This window comes from Lissotriton helveticus, chromosome 12 (genome assembly GCF_964261635.1).
Source record: "Lissotriton helveticus chromosome 12, aLisHel1.1, whole genome shotgun sequence".
In the NCBI taxonomy this organism is placed as follows: domain Eukaryota; kingdom Metazoa; phylum Chordata; class Amphibia; order Caudata; family Salamandridae; genus Lissotriton; species Lissotriton helveticus.
In genome coordinates this window covers 482,505,021-482,525,011 of record NC_136073.1, presented here as the reverse complement: position 1 = coordinate 482,525,011, position 19,991 = coordinate 482,505,021, and positions in this window count along the sequence as shown.

The window sequence follows — 19,991 nt, the reverse complement described above, 5'->3', positions numbered from 1 at the left end:
CACAACAGAGTGTAAGCTGTTCATAGGACATCCATTGACGTCATGGAAAGTAAGTTAACTTTAAGGAGTTCTGAATTCTGATTTGTTATGTTGTATGGGTTTTTTAAACACAATCATTTTGATTGTGGTTTTTTTCCCCGCTGTTATATGATGAATACCTTCAAGTCACTGTTTTTAGTGAAATTTGATACATTCTGAGAACAGCAAAAATAAACCATTTAACATGTATAATTAATTCTGTACTGTTTCCATTTATGATGTACATTTAGAACTGTGTAGGAGGCATGGAGAAGGAGAGGCTTCTGTAAGTGTCAAAGTTCTTGCATACAGTGCTCATATTCTACGTAGTCTTTCATATGATAGACTACATTTCCACAATGAGATACCTAAGCAAAGGAAACACAGGTCATATGATTGTGGAATGAGCAAAAAAATTTGCATGTTTTTCAATTATATTACCTGTGTTTCCTAACATTACACACCACATTGTGTAGATGAGGTTTAGGCCTGTTCCTGGAGACAGAGGAGGTCTGACATTTGTTCAAGAGTGCAGTGGACATTACTCACTTCGTTGGTAGGCCTCCACATGTATTATCTTCTCTGTATTCTTCAACAAACCTAAATTCCATCTGCAACCCTGAGTAGGACTTACCTGAAACAAATCTGTGGATAGGTTACACCTTATTGGCATCTTGAAACAATCATTTAAAATGTTAGGGTCAGATTTATGGTGGCCGTGCGCCTCTTTTGCTCCATTGTGGGTCACTTTTGTGTAAAAGATGCACCATGTTGCAAGATAGGTTTCAGTTCATCTCCAGCAAGATACCATCAGTTTAAAATGTATATAATTAGCATTGTGTAGGGGGCATGCAGAAGCAAAAGCTTTTATAAGTGTCAAAGTTGTTGCATGCAGTGCTGCACTTCTAGGTACTGTTTAATATGCTGGACTACATCTGCACTATGAGATACCTAAGCAAAGGCAACACAGGTGATGTGATTGTGAAATGAGGAAAAGAAACTCCACATTTTTCAATTACATCACCTGTGTTTCCTAAGTTTATGAATGACATTGTGCAGATGAAGTTTAGGTCTGTCCACGGACACAGAAGAGGTCTGGCCTTTGTTCAAGAGTGAAGTGGACATGACTTACTTCATTGGTAGGCCTTCACATGTATTATGTCCTCTGTTCTCTTCAAACAACTCGAAATTTCATTTGGAACCCTGAGTAGGTCTCACCTCAAACAAACCTCTGGATAGCACACATCTTATTGGCATCCTGAAGCAATCATTTAAAATGTTAGTGTCTTGCGACACTTTTCTGAGACAACAGCAGTGCAAAAGATGCACCATGTTTTAAGATAGGCCTCACTTCATCTGCATCAAGATACTGTTAGTTTAAAATGTATATCTTTAGGACTGTGTAGGGGGCCTGGAGAAGCAGAAGCTTCTGTCAGTGTCAAAGTTGTTGAAAAACTGTTTGTCCTTCAATCTTTTCCCTTGTCTTTTGTAATTTTTAAATACATGTTTTAAAATTTTTCAAATGTTTGGCCTCTCTTTCACAGATTGAAAGTATAAAAACAAAAAGTGAGTAATTTAACGACAATTATAAGGTAAATGTTTTGTATTCTTTTCGTTACATTTCTATCACATTCACCTACTATTAGTTCCACAGCTTCATTTCTTTAACCCTCAGTTTCCTGCCTTTGCTACTTTCCTCATTCCTTTCTCTATTACCTACTTACTCAACTCCTTCCACTCTTTTTCTCAGTCCCTCTCTTCTCATAGTTCCTCACTCTTGTTCACTCACTCCGTCTCTATTACTCTTAGTGTCTTTGACTGATCACTTTTTCACTACTTGTTCATAATGCTTTCTCTGTGTAGTTGAAGCACACTAAGGGGCATATTATGAACACAGCCAATAAAATTATTGCTGTTTTTATTGGCAGAAAACTGGTGCAAAAGTGGTTTTAGCGGCAGTTTTCTGCCGCAAAAGCGGCTTTGGTGACATATTTCTGCCGATAAAAGCTGCAAAACTTTTATTGCCTATGTTGATGATATGGCTCTATGTTATTTACATTTCTTTGCTGTTTTAATTAATCTTTTTCTGTTATTTTTTGTTTTCTGTTTTCTATTTTTTCTCTCTGTTATTCCCCATGTTTTAATCTTATTTTGAACATTCACTCACATTCTCCAAGAAACTCTTCTTTGTTATTGTTCTACTCTCTTTTTTTTCTTTCACTTCCTTATCTATTTTGTTTTCCACAATTATACCCTCTTCCGTCTTTTCTTCGGTAAATAGATCTATTAAACAGTATCTCTGGTTTACTCCCTATAGCTGTCTTTCTTTTAACATCACTCTCTGTTTACTTTCCTTATACTTACTCTTCTTTTTAAAAAAAAAAAATTATTTTGGTTCGCTTCCTGGTTCGCGAACCGGGAAGCGAACTGGGAAGCGAACTAAAAGAAATAGAGCTTGCCAGAGTGCTAAACATTCTAGCAATTTTTTTTGAAAGGGGAGGTAGTTCTGAAAAGAACTTTTTTTTTTAATGTTTTTGTTGTTTTATATTTATTTTTTATTTTTTGAATTTTTTTTGTTTTTTTTGTATTTTTTGAACAATTTTATATTTTTTTGTTTTTTTTTGGGGGGGAAACAACAAAAAACAGGCATTGAAAAGGGCTCAACAGGAGCAAAAAAAAAATTACTGTCTGGGGCGGTTAGGGCAATTATGATTGTTATAAGCTAGGTTGATGGAATTAATACACATGTTACCACATGATATCAATGCACCGCAGTGCAGACAAGTATATTTCATATGCCCAAAATTATCCTGGATGTTTGGCACGGTTTCCCGTGCCTCTGCTGCTGTCAATGATATTAACGATGTTGACCTGGCCACAGGAGTTGCTGTTGGGTTTTGTTCCATGTCACGTATTTCCGCCCGGCTGTAATTGAGTGGATGCCACCTGTTCATGTGCCTATGCATGGTATAGTTCCCATAGCTATACTTTTAGTCCCTCTTGATAATTTCTCTTTGCAAATGAGGCAGGTGACATACCTCGCATTTACTTTTTTCTGCCCAGGAGGGATTGAAAAAAACTGCCAAATGAAACTGGCTTTCCTATGGGAAACCCGGGGCACCTCTTCCAAGAACTGTGGTCCTTCTCTGTCCTCTTCCTCTATTTCTTCCTCTTCCTCCTCTGTGTTGGTGATGACCTGGGGAGGTGGTCCTCTCTTCCCATGAGGAGGTGGAGGTGGTGGTGGGGGTGCACCAGCTGAAGCAACTACTGAAGCCATTGCTCTACTATGAATAAAGGTCTTCCTCTCACAATGATGAAAGTCAGAGTGAGGAAAGAAGGAGGGGTTTTCATCATTTGGGAAAAACAATAGTTCTAAACCAATGAAAAGTGTTATTTTTAGGTCACCTGACCTAGCCTTACATGATTATGAAACCAAAAGTTAAATGAACCAATGAAAAGTTTTATTAACAAGTCACATGACCTCTCACGCTTATGTTACGTGCTGCGGAACGCGCCCCGGATCGCTTCCGGGTCGCTGCGCTTCGCGCCTCGGTTTGCGTACCGGAGCACTTCCGGGTGCGCTAACGCAGCGCGTCATAAGACGCATTACGCGACAACGTGATACGTCGCGCTTCCGCGACGCGTCACGATGTTGATTTCTAACGCGGCAGTTGCGCTAACGGAACGTTTACCGGTTCGCGGACCGGGTCGCGGCATCAAATTGAGCTAACGGAAAGCTTCCCGGTTCGCGAACCGGGAGCGAAACAAAAAAAATATTTTAAAAAAAAATTAATAATAAACATATAAAATATATTTTTGGATTTAAAGAAGAATACATTTTACAGCTATAGATATTAGCTTTTAAAAAACCAATGAAATTCACTGAAAAAACCATAGGTTATAGACCATATATAGTTAGGAATTAGCATTTACAAAACCTTGAAAATTCACTGAAAAAACCATAGGTTATAGACCATATATAGTTAGGAATTAGCATTTAAAAAACCTTATTTTACTCACACAAAACCATTGAAATTCCATATATAGTTAGTTGTACTAACTATATATCGCGCACCCGCAATCCACTGCTGATCATGTCACATATTACATCATTCATGACATGGTCAGTGACATCACTGATGACATCACTGATGACATCTCAAGTGACATCACTGATGACATCACTGATGACATCTCAAATGGCATCACTGATGACATCACTGATGACATCTCAAATGACATCACTGATGACATCTCATTTGACATTACTGATCACATCACTGATGACATCATTCATGTGATAATACAATGAACCTCTTCAGACTCTAATATAACCTTAGATACACTCAGTGTAAACATACACTCACAGACTGTCACTCATCCATGGAGTTACTCAGACACCTAGTCAGTCATGCAAAGAATCAATCACACCTCCATTTTCTCAACTATACAGTTATACACACCTTACTTATTCAAACATATACTAAAACATATTTACTCTCTTATACAATCCTGGATACAAGTTCACAATGATGCATACAGCCACTCACACATTCACTGGCTCCTATGCATAGTTATTTATATATGTCAACTCTCACATGTACTGTATTTTACATATGTACTTACTTTGACATGTAGCACTGAGATATCCATTCACTCACCAATACACTCATGCACACAGTCAACCGCCCATACAGCTGTTTCCACATGCACTTTTGAACCCATACATCTAGTGAATCAACTGCTCACACATATATGCACAGAGTCATACACCTCCCAGCCACCCACACACACACTCAGTCTCCCATACAAATGCTTGGGCAACCAATCAATAACCCATATAGTTACTCATATAGCTACTGATCAACACATGCAGCAGTTTACAGAACAACAGACATAATGATGCACAAATTAAGACAGTTTAGTCACTAACCCATGCATTCAGTGAGACACATTTAATCACTCACTCATACAGTCAGTCACGCACCTACTAAATCCTTCATCCAGACACTTCTACATCTACTCATTCTTCAATATGTAAAACATATTTAAACTTTACAGAAACACACAGTCACTGGATGATGTCATCAGTGATGTCATCAGTGATGTCATTTGAGATGTCATCAGTGATGTCATCAGTGATGTCATTTGAGATGTCATCAGTGATGTCACTGACCATGTCATGAATGATGTAATATGTGACATGATCAGCAGTGGATTGCGGGTGCGCGATATATAGTTAGTACAACTAACTATATATGGAATTTCAATGGTTTTGTGTGAGTAAAATAAGGTTTTTTAAATGCTAATTCCTAACTATATATGGTCTATAACCTATGGTTTTTTCAGTGAATTTTCAAGGTTTTGTAAATGCTAATTCCTAACTATATATGGTCTATAACCTATGGTTTTTTCAGTGAATATATATATATATATATATATATATATATATATATATATATATATATATATATATATATATATTTTTTTTTTTTTTTTTTTTTTTTGGGAGAGGCACGAGGCCTGGAGGGACTCCAATCAAGAATGGACCGAAAAAATCTTGATGTGGACCAGGTACATAGACGACCTGTTCATAATATGGCAGGGTGATCGTCAGTCAGCTGAAGAGTACATTACAATCTTGAGTACAAATACTCTCAACCTAAGGTTCACAAGTACCATCAGTGCCACTAGCATTCACTATCTGGATTTGGAGGTGTTTGTACACAATAACAACTTGCAGACCCGCCTGTATAGAAAACCTACGGCGGGTAATGCTGTCCTGCACGCCAACTCTTATCACCCAAAAAGCTTAGTGAAAAATGTACCTTATGGCGAGTTTCTACGTCTAAAGAGAAATTGCTCTTTGGACCGAGATTACAACCTCGCCATAAGGGAATCACAAGAGAGGTTTGAGGACAGAGGGTACAACAAAGAACTCCTCAAACAAGCAAAAACAAAAGCCTCTGGGGTCAATAGGAGGGACCTCCTAACTCCGAAGGTGAAAGAGAAGGCACCCGACGAGGTGCGAATGATTACGGAATTCAGCACCAAATCGTCAGAGGTAGTTAACATCTTCCAAAAACACTGGCACATACTAACGGCTGACAAAACGTTGAAAAACAGTCTGCCAAAGAGACCCCTAATAACTTATAGGAGATGTCCTTCGTTGGCAGATCACCTGGTCCACAGTCACTTTAAACCATCGGCCCAACCCATCAAGGTGACCAATATAGTTGGTTTTTTCCCGTGTCTAAAATGTAAGGCCTGCAAATTCAGTAGCAAAGCACAGGATTACCCTAACAGAACAGGGGAGAAAAGACCCAATATCAAAATCAAGCAGTTGCTCAATTGTCATTCTGAGTACACTGTATACTGCCTGACCTGTCCCTGCAAGCTGCGATATATCGGCAGCACAATAAAACCGGTAAAACTAAGGATTCTTGAGCACATGAGGGCCATAACAAATAATGATAGGTCTTATCCTGTCGCCCGCCATTTTGCCGAACACCACCAAAGCAAATGGGAAAAACTTAGTTTTTACTGCATGGATCAGGTTCCCAAATCAGAAAGAGGAGGAGACAGGGAAAAATCCCTCCGAGTACTAGAGTCAAAATACATCATTAGTCTTAAAACCATGACTCCTTGGGGGTTAAATAATAATGAAGAGCTTTGGGTGCACCTCTGAGTACGGTACCGTATGTATCTGTAAAAAACCTTCACTTGCTTTGCTAAACTGTATATAGAGAAGAAGTATCCTCAGAAAAAAGTGAATTTGTCCTTACAAAATATGCTCTTATTGCTTATGGAATTGCCCATTCAGGGCGTAATGAAGACACTGTGGCACTTTAGTAAATGTGAATATATCACAAATGAAAGAAATAGATCTTTTTAGTGCTACTGAATCCAATATAGCAAAGAGTGATTCTCGCTGTGTATTGTAATTAAATGAATTAATGTACATAGAATGGTTAATCCATATGTTTTTAAACACGCACAATGCACTTTTCACTGTATTCGCCACTTTTAAGCCAACAATGTAAATATCATTTGCACGTTACAAGATGGCCGCTGTAATTTTGCAGAGTTGTTGTCCTTCTTTTATGTTTATCTTTTATGTTGATCAATATGTACAGGGCAACTGGCTTTATAAATGGCGACCTTAACCATACACTGTGTTACACTGACGAAGCCTGCGAAGGCGAAACGCGTCTGGAAGGGGTGAGGGGGGTTAGGTGCCATTAAATTTTGCAAACCGGATTCCAGTGTGCCTGCCTTCTTTTTTCTGCAAACCACGGAATTGGATACAGAAACGTGCATTTATATATATATATATATATATATTCCCACGTTATAGTTAGTTGGACACACTATAACTTGCACGTCTGCAATGCACTGCTGATGACGTCACATATTACATCACTCATGACAGTGTTTTAAAAAAAAAAAATGATTGGTTAACTGGCTTATTGAGTGTATCTTAGTGAATACATATATTAGCGAGTATGTTTAAATATTTAAATATATGCATGAGTGATGTAATATGTGACGTCATCAGCAGTGCATTGCAGACGTGCAAGTTATAGTGAGTCCAACTAACTATAACGTGGGAATTTCAATGGTTTTATGCGAGTAACATTTCCAGCTAACTATAACTGGTGTGAAACCTATGATTTTTTGAGTGAATTTCAAAGGTTTTTTAAATGCTAATTCCTACCTATAACTGGTGTGTAACCTATGGTTTTTCAGCGAATATATATATATATATATATAACATTTCTATGGCAAAATGAACCCCCTCATTTTGTTCCTTTGCAAATTAAATGTTTTAAGTGTTACCACTTTATTCCAATCAAGATGACTTCAGGTGTGCCATACTTTTGTCACAAGTAAGACTGTAAGCGCTCTAGTTGTTCTTTAGAACACTCTGGGACATTCTGTCATTGGGCTATAGTTGGGCTACATCTGGCTGTTATTTGGGCTACATTTGTTTTTTTTGTCTCTAGTGGCCATCTTTGGGCTACATTGGGCTACATTGGGCTACATTGGGCTACATTGGGCTACATTTGGGCTCTAACATATATATAGCCCAATGTAGCCCAATATATATTTTTTCAAAGTTAATTTTCGTAAAAACCACTGGAGCATATATCTTGAGACATAGCAAAGGCACATCGGGGTACCAGTCCCTACAATTTTGCCAAGTTTGGTGGAAATCCATTCAGCCGTTCGGGCTAAAAGTGAGTCCAACCGCACCATGGAAATTAACATGGGAAAACACGTTTTGGGACCCCCCCTTTTATCTCGGCCCCCGCTTGACGGATCCCCCCGAAACGTTCAGGGAAGGAGCGGAGCGCAGCGAGGCAAAGTTAAGGAACATTACAGGCAGATCCCTCATTCGGCGCCAAAGTTATTCCCAATAGAATGTTGCGGATTTCCTATGGAAAACGATCCTAACTATAACTACCTACTGGCGACTGTCAGTAGGTTATATATATATATATATATATATATATATATATATATATATATATATATATATATATATATATATATATATATATATATATATATATATATATGTATATATATATATATATATATATATATATATATATATATATATATATATATATATATATATATATAAATAAATATATATATACTGAGACTTAGACAGAGGGAATCCAGGCATATCGTTACAATGTGTACACATTACCCTAACGGGCACAATCTTGATGATGAAATAGTAATACACCTGCATATTGAATGATGTTCTACCAAGCAAGACTGTATGTCCATCCAACTGGATTTTATTCTTTTTAATTTTAGTTCACTTACAAGTTATTCCTTTAGACTTATACCTGTCTTAATTGTATATATGTATCTCTTCTTTACAGGAGGAAAGGAAGGGAACACGTCTCCAAGCCAGTGGCAACAGGATCCCTACCCTTTTCTTCAGCTCAGCATCAGATCAGATTTTAATTTTAAACTTGCACCTTTTGATCGTTATTAGGAACACCAGGGGTATTACACAAGGGGACACACAACAGTGAAAACCAACATACACCGATGACAAAGTTGACAGGACAACCTTTTATTACCGATATAGTATTCAAAACACTCACCAGGAAGATTTTTGTCACTGGCTGTACCAGCCAGTGGACATCTCGCCACTTATACACCTCAGTGGTCCGATCAGAGGCTCTTTATTCCTAGATGCCCCTGTGCATTAAATCAACTACACCCATGGAGAAGGGTTATTTGAGGACACCCTTTCTCACTCATGTCATCTTTTTTAGACACACACGACAACATGAACCCACTTACCAGGGTTATACATTAGACCACGTCCAGTCACAGCTGGCTTCACCGCCAGCACTTGTCAACTAGGGGGACACGAGCCGCACTGATAGTTGGAATCACATCAGGCATGGGTCTGGAAAATGACAACTTCCAGAATCCCATGTGGCCGCACGCACAATCGCGATTAAATTCAGAATGCGGGCACTGAAGCCATACACTAGGAATGCATTACATACAAGTTGGTATCCTGTAAGGAGATACACAAATGCATAGTGGGAAAGAGAATGTCCTTTCAGCACAGCATAACAACACTGAGTACTTCAGACACAACAAGATGGCGCTTACTATTCCAACTGAACACCACCTCGACACTGAGTCCCTCTACCATGTAAATGCCAATGTGTATGTAATGGATACTTTGTTTGTGTAAACGCTGTGTGCACAAGCCACTACGGTGGTGAAACGCGTCACGGGGGGTTAATGATTAACAATAAACCCCCAATTTGATTGCACCCTACTTGTGATTAATGCGTCAGGAGTGTTCTGAGAGCACAAGTGGATCTCCGTATTTGCATGGATATATAAATATATATTTATTTATTTATACCATGATATGATATCTCCCCAAGGTAAGAGTCGGATTCTAAAGGCCAAAGAGCCAGGTTTTAATATTTTTCCTGAAAGTCATCAGGTTCGTGCTTTGCTTCAAGGCCAGGGGCAGGGCATTCCAGGCGGTGGAGGCTCCAGAGATGAAGCTTCTGCCTCCCCATCGTGCTTTCCTAATCCGAGTAGTCTTAACTAGCCCTTTGTTGGCCGACCTCAACTGTCTACCTGGCTTAAACAGTTGAAAGAGCTGTTGGAGAAAAGATGGACCCAGTCCATGAACTGCCTTGTAGACAATACATAACGATTTAAACATTATCCGTTTGCGCACCGGAAGCCAATGCAGTTTCCTCAGTTCCTGTGCCACCGGCGCAAACTTGGGCAGACCCATAATCAGACGTGCGGCTGCATTTTGCAGCACCTTCAGTTTATTAAGCAGCCCTTGCTGGGCTTCCAGGAAGAGACTTTTGCAGTAATCAAGGCGGGACTGCACAAGTGCTGTCACCACCGTTTTCCTGCTACTGTCTGGTAGGAAGGGGAGAACCTTCCTAATGGTTTTCATGATCCAGTAAATGGAGGAGGTTAATGCATTGATTTGAGGTTTGAAGGATAGTTGGCTGTCAATAAGAACTCCCAAGTTCTTTACCTTCGTTGCCGGAATGGGTGGGGCTCCCATGTCGTCGGGCCACCATTTAGGGCTCCAGAAACTGACATCAGCACCAAAGAGTAGAACCTCGGTTTTAGAGGAGTTCAATTTTAGGCAGTTACCTGCCATCCACGAACTAACCGCCGTCATGCAGTCCTGGAACCTGGCAGCTATGCCTTCTTCTTTCCCCGGGAGCAGCGATACCACGGTCTGTGTATCATCTGCGTATGATGTTAATTCAAATCTGAATGACCGAATCACCGGGGCACGGGAAGAGACATAAATATTAAATAAGGTCGGGTTGAGGGAGGAGCCCTGTGGGACCCTCCCTGGGAGTTTGAAAGGTCTAGATTCATAATCTCCCAGGGCCTCCACCTGGACCCTATCGGCGAGGAAAGATTTCAAAATGCTCAAGGCCGTCCCCTGGATTCCGCAGCCTTCTAAACAATCCACCAGAATGCTGTGGTGGATTGTGATGTGATGCGAGAGTCTCACAAAGTTCCAAACTTGGAGGAACGATTACTGACTTGGGGGTGACTAAACTGGCAACTGTGTCAAAATGTTCCCTAGTAGAGTTCTTGGCTCCCTCTATCTGCTCAGTAAAATATGTGCCTTTAGCCTTCCTGATCATATCTTTGTAAATCCTTTGACTGGCTTTGAGCTCAATTTTGTCTGCCTGAAGGTAATCCGTACGCCAAACTCGTTCTAGTTTTTTACAAATCACCTTATATTCTCGTAGCTCATTGGAGAACCAGGGAGCAGATGGTACTATGCGAGTGGGGCGACAAAGTTTAGGCTGAGCTAAGGTAGTACATGCTAGATCTATCCAATCTGTGTACCTCTCTCGGGCTTTATTTACATCTGCTGGCAGAGTAATCATAGAGGATGTGAGCCAGTCCTCCAGTGCCATCCCATCAAGTTCTTTCCAAGATCTATACAGCTTGGCTGATTTCCTATTCTGCCTGGCCCTATCCAGCTGGGGCGCTTGGATGTTAAATAGCACAACTGAGTGATCTGACCAGGCCAAGGATTCAGCATGGACGAACTGTAAGTCCGAGTTGTTCGTAAAAATGCCATCCAGAGTGTGCCCTACTGTATGCGTGGCCCCCCTTACCACCTGAGTCCAGGTACATCCCCACTAATATTATAAAGAGAGAGCCCAAACCTTTGAGGCGGGTAATCTCAGTAACCACAGCACCAATCACAACACCCAATACAGCGTTGGAAAGGGCAGTTGCAGCAGAAGGACATAGGCTATGCAGACGGCCACATATACATTTCAAAGGTAAAAGAACCGTGCCAGCAAAGTAGTCTCTTGTGGGCGTGTCTGCGTTCTGCTGTGGGCGTGTGCTGGGGGCATGACAAACGCTGGGGGCGTGTGGTAAGTTCCGCCCTTTATGCCATGTGAGTCGTAATTGCGCAGCATCAAGGGGCACACTGGGGCCGTGACAAACGCTGTGGGCGTGTGTGCGTGCTGTGGGCGTGTGTCTGACCTTCATGCCATGTGAAGCGCCAATTACACAATTGTGTTGCATCAAGGGGCACGCTGGGGGCGTGACAAACGCTGGGGGCGTGTGCTACGTTCCGCACTTCATGCCATCTGGGTCGTACATTATTCAGATCGTCTGCTGTGGCCGTGTGCTGGGGGCGTCACAAAGGCGTTCACCTCGAAGCGTGGTAAGTAACCATTCGCAAGACTCCCTTGGGGGACTGCCTGTTGTCTCACACATACTGGGGGTGCCGAATGCAGTGTGTGCCTTGGCCTGGGTGCGTCTGAAAGGGCCGAACGCAGTGTGTGGCTTGGCCTGGGTGCGTCTAAAAAGCACTCGGGGTGAAGAGCGTCGGTGTGGGTCATAAAAAAATAAGAACAGCGGGAAACAATCATTCAAGACTCACACAACTCTAATTGTTAGACGGTCACCGCTGGCCCTCAAGCGGGGGCACACGTGACTGAGCGTGTCTGCGGGGACAATTACTGCAGCCTCTCATGCGCGCTGTTACTGAACTATCACCTTAAACCAAATTACACGCGCCTGCTAACATCAGCCAGGGCTGTTGCCGGACTCAGGCGGCGGATCACTACACTAATTACATGCACCTGCTAACATGAACCAGGGCTGCAGCTGGACCTCAAGCGGGGGGACACACGCCTGCTAACATCAACCAGTGCTGCAGCTGGGCCTCAAGCGGGGGAACACACGAATGACCGTATCTGAATACACACATTATACACATTCTATTTCATACCCGGACAACTTCGGGACGGGCTGCTAGTATATATATATATGTTCACTGAAAAAACATAGGTTTCAGCCACGTTATAGTTAGGAATTAGCATTTAAAAAACCTAGAAATTCACTGAAAAACCATAGGTTTCACACATGTTATAGTTAGCTGGACATTTCACTCATACAAAACCATTGAAATTCCCCCGTTATAGTTAGTTCAGCTAACTATAACTCGCGCGCCCGCAATGCACTGCTGATGACGTCACATATTACGTCACTCATGACATGGTCAGTGACATCACTCATGACATCACTCATGACAGTGTGTGTATGGTGTGTTAGTGAGTGAATGACTGTCTCAAGAATATCTTTATGAGTAACTACTTATGTTTTAAACTAGTATATGTGTGTATTGATGTATATAAGTGAGTATATGTGAGAGTGAGAGATTGGAAGAGTTCCTGTATAAATAAGTGTGTGTTTCTATAAGTGATTGCTTAAGAGAGTAAGTATGTGTACGTTTCTGTAGAAGTAAGTGTATTGGTGTGTGTATAGCTGTATATGCAAGTAAATGGATGTTTATTTGCATGTGTGATTATGTGTGTGAGTAACTCTATGGATGAGTATCGGTGTGTAACAGGATGTATAGGTGTATGAGTACATATGATGAGTGAGTACATGTATGAGTGACTATATAGAACTGTTGGTGAATGAGTAGATTTGTATGTAGATGTTGAAATTACTGAATATGTCACTGTAACTGGTATTGGTATCTCCATTTTTTTTGCAAATTTTAGTTTCTATTTTTGAATGTGTATATCAAAGGTTATATTAGGGTGAGAGGAGGTCTGCCACTCTTTCACAAGGATGATGTCATCAGTGATGTCATCAGTGATGTCATTTGAGATGTAATCAGTGATGTCATGAGTGATATCACTGACCATGTCATGAATGATGTAATATGTGACGTCATCAGCAGTGCATTGCGGGCGCGCGAGTTATAGTTAGCTGAACTAACTATAACGGGGGAATTTCAATGGTTTTGTATGAGTGAAATGTCCAGCTAACTACAACATGTGTGAAACCTGTGGTTTTTTCAGTGAATTTCTAAGGTTTTTTTAAATGCTGATTACTAACTATAACGTGGCTGAAACCTATGTTTTTTTCAGTGAATTTCGAAGGTTTTTTAAATACAAATTCCTAACTATAACGTGGCTGAAACCTATGGTTTTTTCAGTGAATTTCAAAGGTGTTGTAAATGATAATTTTTAAGTGTATTAATTGTTATATTTTTTATACAGATTTACTTCTTTGTTTTAAAGTATTTTTTTTAGATATTTTATTTTTTAATTTACATTACAAATTTTTAATATAAATTGAAACAAAATGTTTTTAAAAATATTGAAATTGTAATATTTTTTTAAATTTTATATATTTTTTAATTTATATATATATTATATAGCAGGCAATGATATTCTATGGAAGAAAATTCAAGTTACTGGCAAGTATGGTTAAAATTACTTTTCAGGATCAGTAGTGGGCTGAAAGATGCAGCACTGAGGTCTCTCCTGATAACAGGTGATTAAATCGGAATTCGTAGTTCAGCTTATTTTAGAGGAATATTTTAAAGTTCCAAAACTCCACACTTAGAAGAGTTTCCAAGTGAAACCAGTCAATGTTCGCCTATGGAAGGAAATTCAAGTTACTGTAAGTATGGTTTGAATTACTTTTCAGGATCAGTAGTGGGTTGAAAGATGCAGCACTGAGGTATCTCCTGATAACAGGTGAGTAAATCGGAATTCGTAGTTCGACTGATTTTAGAGGAATTTTTTAAAGTTCCAAAACTCCGCACTTAGAAGAGTTTACAAGTGAAACCAGTCAATGTTAGCCAATGGAAGGAAATTCAAGTTACTCTAAGTATGGTTAGAATTACTTTTGAGGATCAGTAGTGGGCTGAAAGATGCAGTACTGAGGTCTCTCCTGATTACAGGTGAGTAAATCGGAATTCGTAGTTCGGTTGATTTAAGAGGAATTTTTTAAAGTTTCAAAACTCCACACTGAGAAGAATTTCCAAGTGAAACCAGTCAATGTTAGCCTATAGAAGGAAATTCAAGTTACTGTTACTACGGTTAGAATTACTTTTCAGGATCAGTAGTGGGCTGAAAGATGCAGCACTGAGGTCTCTCCTGATAACAGGTAAGTAAATCGGAATTCATAGTTCGGCTGATTTGAGAGGAATATTTGTACGTTTAAAAAATAGACACTTTGAAACTTTTCTGGTGAAAACCACACAATAGATTCCTATGGAAGGAAATACAAGTTACTGGTAAGTACGCTTAGATTTACTTTTCAGGGTCCGTACTGGGCTCAAAGATGCAGCACTGACGTCTCTTGTGATAACAGGTGAGTAAATTGGAATTCGTAGTTCGGCTGTTTTTTGTGAAATATTTTGCTCAATAGTGAAGGAAAGGGGCGGGGCCTGAGGTGACATGTGTGCAAACACGCCCTGTGGCGCGTTTTAAGTTGGGAAATTAATTCCTCTTCCATCCTGAGGTCCCCTGTGGGCCAACTAGCCCACCAGGTACCTCCAGTATGCACCAGGGAGCTGCGTTGCAGAGAGGTGTTCAGAGGGCACGCCCCCTTTTTACAACACCTGCAATGCAGCTCCGTGGCGCTTACTGGAGGTTCCTGTTGGGCTAGTTGGCCCCTAGGGGACCTCATGATTGAAGAGGAATTAATTCCCCAACTTAAAACGCGCCACAGGGCCTGTTTGCACACATATCTCCTAAAGCCCCGCCCCTACCTACACCACTGTGCAAACGCGCCCCGTAGCGCCTTCTAAGTTGGAAGATTAAGTCCCCTTGCATACTGGGGGTCCCTGGAGCCAAATAGCCCACCAGGAACCTCCAGTATGCGCCAGGGGGCTGCGTTGCAGAGAGATGTAAAAAAGGGCGTGGCCTTATTACACCTCTCTGCAATGCAGCCCCCTGGCGCGTTTCCAGAGTGGGAACTAAATCCCATGGAATACTGGGGCTCCCTGGGGGCCAACTAACCCACCATTAACCTGCAATATGCGCCAGGGGCCTGCGTTGCAGAGATGCGTAAAAAGGGGCATGGCCTCATTACACCTCTCTGCAACGCAGCCACCTGGCGCGTTTCCAGAGTGGGAAGTAAATCCCCTTGAATACTGGGGCACCCTGGGGGCCAACTAGCCCACCATTAACCTCCAATATGCGCCAGGGGGGCTGCGTTGCAGAGAGGTGTAAAGAGAGACGTGGCCTCATTACACCTCTCTGCAATGCAGCCCCCTGGCGCGTTTCCAGAGGGGGAACTAAATCCCCTTGAATACTGAGGGTCCCTGGGGGCCAACTAGCCCACCAGGAACCTCCAGTATGCGCCAGGGGGCTGCGTTGCAGAGAGGTCTAAAAAGGGGCGTGGCCTCATTACACATCTCTGCAACACAGCCCCCTGGCGTGTTTCCTGAGTGGGAACTAAATCCCCTTGAATACTGGGGCTCCCTGGGGGCCAACTAGCCCACCATTATCCTCCAAAATGTGCCAGGGGAATGCATTGCAGAGAGGTGTAAAAAGAGACGTGGCCTCATTACATCTCTCTGCAACGCAGCCCCCTGGCACATTTCCAGAGGGGGAACTAAATCCCCTTGAATACTGAGGGTCCCTGGGGGCCAACTAGCCCACCAGGAACCTCCAGTATGCGCCAGGGGGCTGCGTTGCAGAGAGGTCTAAAAAGGGGCGTGGCCTCATTACACATCCTTGCAACACAGCCCCCTGGCGTGTTTCCTGAGTGGGAACTAAATCCCCTTGAATACTGGGGCTCCCTGGGGGCCAACTAGCCCACCATTATCCTCCAAAATGTGCGAGGGGAATGCATTGCAGAGAGGTGTAAAAAGAGACGTGGCCTCATTACACCTCTCTGCAACACAGCCCCCTGGCACATTTCCAGAGGGGGAACTAAATCCCCTTGAATACTGGGGAACCCTGGGGGCCAACTAGCCCACCAGGAACCTCCAGTATGCAACATGGGGCTGCTTTGCAGAGAGGTGTAAAAAGGAGCGTGGCCTCATTACACCTCTCTGCAATGCAGCCCCCTGGCGCGTTTCCAGAGGGGGAACTAAATCCCCTTGAATACTGGGGGTCCTTGAGGGCCAACTAGCCCACCAGGAACCTCCAGTATGCGCCAGGGGGCTGCGTTGCAGAGAGGTGTAAAAAGGGACGTAGCCTCATCACACCTCTCTGCAACGCAGCCCCCTGGCGCATTTCCAGAGGGGGAACTAAATCCTCTTGAATACTGGGGGTCCCTGTGGGCCAAGTAGCCCACCAGGAACCTCCAGTATGCACCAGGGGCCTGCTTTCCAGAGAGGTGTATTGAGGTCATGCCCCTTTTTACACCGAGGCACAAGATGGCTCCCAACACTTCCTGGTTTGGAGTGTTGACAGCCAACTAGCATAAAGCTCGTGCTCGGGAGGATACGTGCATGGTACTTTGCCTATAGATATATCTATGATTTTACTTTTGATTTTCCTCAGGAACCACCAAACAGATTTACACCATTTAACAAAAAGCGTAATTTGGGAACCAAACTCTACCTTTTTGCCAAATTTGGTGTAATTCCTTTCAGCAGTTTAGGCTGTAGCCGTGTCTGAGGGTCCCTATGGAAACTTACATGGGGAAAACACGTTTTGGGACCCCCCTTTTTTCCCAACCCCCCATGGACAAATCACCCTGAAACTTCGAGGATAGGAGCGGAGCGGAGCGCCCCATCTTCTTGGAGAATTTCGTGAAGATTTGTCGACCGGCGCCAAAGTTATTCGAAATAGAATGTTGCGGATTTCCAATTACACTAGGTACTAACTATAACTACCTACTGGCGACTGCCAGTAGGTAATATATATATATATTCCAAATGACAGCAAAGTAAGGAGCGCCCAGCCTCTCAGGTCAGGGCCCATCTAGATGCATCATTCATTGTGTTAATATTCCAAAAGAAAACACACACTTTTGAAGTGACGTGAAACAGGCCCACCAACAGTGCTTCATTAGAATCCTTTATTAAGAGGCAAAGCACTAAACATTTCAACTCATGCAAGTCTTAATCATATGCAAATGTTACTTAGCGGGTTCGTTAGCTTTTTAAAACGTCGCTTAGAACATTGAAGAAGGACTTAAATGCCCACACATTTAGCCTTTTATGTAAGAGGCAGTAAATCCAACATTACGGAGTTCTGGGTAAGTTTGTTTCATGCAAATAGTGAGTATTTCATTCGGTTTTTATCAGGTTAATCCTTTAGAAATAAAGTATTTCCATAATATTCGTTGCCACAATAGCATTAATTTCTTTCTTTTGCAGCCGAGACCACAACGCCCATAATTCTCTATTACTGTTGATTTTCAATCACGCATCATTTCATGTTTCATCTTAGTTCAATTTTTAACTTGCTTTCACTATACACCTAGTGCTTTTTATACGCCTTCAAAAGGGAAAGTTCCATGTATGGCAACGTCACTGGGCCCCAGTTTCATGTCCAGAATATTCTGCTTTAAATATGTGAACCCATTTTTAAACTCCAAAAGCACAAAGTGCACAAGGCAACCCACTCACAGACCCTGGCTGCTTCAAAATCACTTTTCAAAATAGAGGCGAGCCTCTCAATAGTGGCCCTACCATCCATACTTCGTCCATGTCCACTGTTGTAGCCGGTGTCGCGACTGAAGCCTAATTCCCAGCCTGATCCAAGTGAGATTCCACAGGAGCGAAGATGCTGTTCGCCAACACTTCTAGACAACAACTCCCGGAGGAGTATATATTAACTCACTCACAGGACATAGTTCCTCAAAAGTGAGGGGAATAAATCATAGAGTGACCACCACTCTTCCTCAGATGTAGAAGCGGGCAACGTTGTAGTGTGGAACTGGATAGACAGAGTGCCGAAAATAAAAATACAAACTGGTCTTGCTGACTATCTTCAAATAACTAATAAGAAATCTTAGGACATTAATGCATGTTAATTCCAGTTAAGTACAGTCCACTTACCGGCTGAAATGTACCGGGCTTTCTTGTAAGATCGCAGGCAATAGAAGAAAACACTGGGATGCCTGGAGAGAAGTCTGAGTAGACTACTAAGTGAAAGAGCAGTTAGGGACAAGGAAACAACACTCACATCCACACTCATACAATGTTACAGGGAGTTTTATGACTGGGAGCCTAAGAAGGAGGAAAAAGGCGTGGGAGGCAGTCTATAATGCCTTAGTTTAGCGGAGCAACAACGCTTTTAAATAAAAAAGGAATCACAAGATGTGGCACTCTGACTGGCTCTAGTGATAGAGTGATAGAAGGAGCGGAGCAGCTGAACACACGCGTTCTGGCAAAGGAAAAAAAACCAAGTTGTGGCGTGGCACGTTGACCGGCTCCGATGAGCAAAGGAGATGAGCACACGCAATCAGACAAAAGGAAAAAACAAGTGGTGGTGTGGCGCGCTGACCGGTTCTTGTTGGATGAAGGAGCGGAGCAGCTGAGCACACGCGTTCAGACAAAGGGGAAAAAACAAGTTGTGGCATGGAGCGCTGGACGGCTCCGGTGGGTGAAGGAGCGGAGCAGCTGCGCACACACTTACAGACTGTGTGCTTCAAAAGGAAGGGCGGCGTGACGCGGAAGTTGGCTCCGGTGGGAAAAAGAGCGGGATTGCCACGCAAATGCCTCGGAAGGAAACCAAAGGTATCAGAGGGAGTTGCAGGCAAAGTCCTCATGGTGTATCTAGAGAGAGGTCAAGGACTGTTAGCAGGAAGCACCTTAGAGCAAAACAGGAACTCGATGGAAAGAGGGAGGGGGCGTAGTCACTATACAGGAAACAGTAAGCCAAGCATCGGCTTAAGGTGGAGACGGCCTCCTATGTGAGTTAGGGGCCGTTACCAAAGTACATACTCAGTGGACTACTGAAGTTTTAATCATGCACTAATGTTCCAACATTTTATGTACCCCTGCAGCGCTACCTGAAGCTTGACTCCTAAAAGCCGGCGGGTGCTCCTTTTTACAAACTATTCTAAATGACAGCGACTTAAGGAGCGCCTAGCCACTGTTATTTGGAATAGTTTGTAAAAACGAGCGCCACACAGTCTTTTGCCATTCCTACAGCAAAGTCTTTAGGCATAGGATTAGCACAGTGCTATCCATG